The sequence below is a fragment of the Bos grunniens genome, chromosome 8 (genome assembly GCF_055505025.1).
Source record: "Bos grunniens cultivar Pamir isolate PY7600 chromosome 8, Bosgru_T2T1.0, whole genome shotgun sequence".
Classification (NCBI taxonomy): Eukaryota; Metazoa; Chordata; class Mammalia; order Artiodactyla; family Bovidae; genus Bos; species Bos grunniens.
Genome location: NC_141172.1, coordinates 31,451,117 through 31,454,323, shown reverse-complemented (window position 1 = coordinate 31,454,323; position 3,207 = coordinate 31,451,117).

The window sequence follows — 3,207 nt, the reverse complement described above, 5'->3', positions numbered from 1 at the left end:
AAAAGGAAAGTACAAACCCAATCATCAGCAGACAGGATTACCACCTCAGTCAGCCTTTCCAATCAAAGGAAAAACAAACAAACAAACAAACAAAAACTCAGCACAAATCTCACCCTATAAGCTTACAGAAACCACTGGACCAACCTAGGAGGGCAGAAACCAAAAGGATGAAACAATTCAACCTAAAACCTGGGAAAGGGAGACCTCAAACACAATAAGGTTTAAAAAAATAATGAAAAGGCAGAGAAATAGTACAAAAATAAAGGAACAAACTGGAAACAGAGAAGTCCAAATAAAAGAAGGGGAAATAGGCAAACTACCTAAAAAATAATTCAGAATAATGATATTAAAGATAATCAAAAACCTTGAAAATAGAATGGAGAAAATGCAAGAGTCAATTAACAAAGACCTAGAAGAATTAAAGAATAAACATACAGAGACAGAACAATTACCAAAATTAAAAATATTCTAAAAGGAATCAATAGCAGAATACCTGAAGCAGAAGAACGAATCAGTGAGCAGGAAGATAAAATGTTGGAAACAACTTCTGAAGAGCAGAATAAAGTAAAAAGGATGAAAAGAACAGAAGACAGTCTCAGAGACACAGGAACAATATCAAATGTACCAACATTTGAATTATAGGGATCCCAGAAGAAGAAGAGAAAAAGAAAGGGTATGAGAATTTTTTTTTTTTTTTTTTTAAGGAACTCCATCCAGGTTGTTTGCACAGAAAATTTTTGAAGAAATTATAGTTGAAAATTTCCCCAACATGGAAAAGGAGAGAGTCAATCCAGTCCAAGAGGCAAAGAGTCCCATAGAGGATAAACCCAAGGAGAAACATGCCAAGACATATATTAATCAAACTAACAAAGACAAAACACAAAGAAAGAATATTAAAAGCAGTGAGGGAGAAGCAACAAGTAACATACAAGGGAAACCCAATACGTTTAACAGCTAATCTTTCAGCAGAAACTCTGCAGGCCAGAAAGGAAAGGTAGGATATATTTAAAGTACTGAAAGGGAAAAATCAACAAGCAAGATTACTGTACGGGCAAGGATCTCATTCAAAATTGATGGAGAAATAGAAAGCTTTTCAGACAAGCAAAAGTTAAGAGATCCAATGCCACCAAACTAGCTTTACAACAAATGTTAAAGGTACTTATAAAGTCAAGAAATACAAGAGAAGAATAAAGATCTACAAAATCAACCCCAAAGAATTAAGAAAATGGCCATATAGGGAACATATAATGGAACATACATATCAGTAATTACTTTAAATGTAAATGGATTAAATGCTCCAACCAAAAGAAACAGGCTGGCTGAATGGATACACAAACAAGACCCATCTATATGCTGTCTACAAGAAACCCACTTCAGACCTAAAGACAAATATAGACTGAAAGTGAGAGAATGCAAAAATATATTCCATGCAAATGGGAAACAAAAGAAAGCTGGAATAGCAATCCTCATATCAGACAAAATAGACCTTAACATAAAGAAGATGACAAGAGATAAGGAAGGACACTACATAATGATCAAGGGATCAATCCAAGAGGAAGACATAACAATTGTAAATAACTATGCACCCAACATGGGGTCGCAAAGAGTCAGACACAACTGAGCGACTGAACTGAACTGAACTGATGCACTCAACATAGGAGCACCTCAATGCATAAGACAAACACTAAGAGATATAAAAGAAGAAATTGACAGTAACATAATAATAGTAGGAGACTTTAACACCCAACTCACATCAATGGACAGATCATCAAAACAGAAAATTAATAAGGAAACACAAGTTTTAAATGATACATTAGATGAGATGGATGTCATTGATTTCTTTAGGACTTTCAATGTGATCCGTATCAAATTGCCAATGGCATTTTTCACTAAAGTAGAACAAAAAATTTCATAATACTTATGGAAACACAAAAGAACCCAAATAGCCAAAGCAGTTTTATGAAAGAAGAATGGAGCTGGAGGAATCAAACTTCCTGACTTCAGATAGTTCTACAAAAGTACAGTCATCAGGACATATGGTTCTGGCACAAGAACAAAAATATAGACCAATGGAACAAGATAGAAAGCTCAGAAATAGACCCATGCACCTATGGGTTCCTTAATTTTGACAAAGGAGGTAAGAATATACAATGGGGGCAAAGAGAGCCTCTTCAATAAATGGTGCTGGGAAAACTGGACAGTTACATGTAAAAGAATAAAATTAGAACACTTCCTAACACCATACACAAAGATAAACTCAAAATGGATTAAAGACCTAAATGTAAGACCAAAAACTATAAAACTCTTAGAGGAAAAGATAAGCAGAACAATCAATGACATAAATCAAAGTAAATTCCTCTATGATCCACCTCCTAGAGTCACAGAAATAAAAACAAAAGTAATCAACTGGGACCTGATTAAACTCAAAAGCTTTTGCACAGCAAAGGAAACTATAAACAAAGTGAAAAGACAACCCTCAGAATGGGAGAAAATAATAGCAAATGAAATAACTGACAAAGGATTGATTTCCAAAATATACAAGCAGGTCATACAACTCAATGTGAGAAAATACAAACAACCCAATCAAAAATTGGGAAAAAGACCTAAACAGACATTTCTCCAAAGAAGACACACAGATGTCTAACAAACACATGAAAAGATGCTCAACATTGCTCACTATTAGAGAAATGCAAATCAAAACTACAATGAGATATCACCTCACACTAGTCAGAATAGCCATCATCAAAATGTCTACAGACAATGCTGGAGAGACTGGGGAGAAAAGGGAATGCTCTTGCAGTGTTGATGGGAATGTAAATTGATACAGCCACTATGGAAGATGGTATGGAGATTCCTTAAAAAGCTAGGAATAAAACCACCATATGACCCAGCAATCCCACTCCAAGGCATATACCATGAGGAAACCAAAATTGAAAAATACACATGTATCCCATTGTTCATTGTAGCAGAATTTACAATAGCTAGAACATGGAAGCAACTTAGATGTCCATTGACAGATGAATGGATAAAGAAGTCATGGTACATACACACAATGGAATATTACTCATCCAAAGAAAGGAACACATTTAAGTCAGTTCTAATGAGGTGGATAAGCCTAGCCCTATTATACAGAGCAAAGTAAATCAGAAAGAGAAAGTTAAATATTGTATTCTAATGCATATATACGGAATCTAGAGAAATGATACT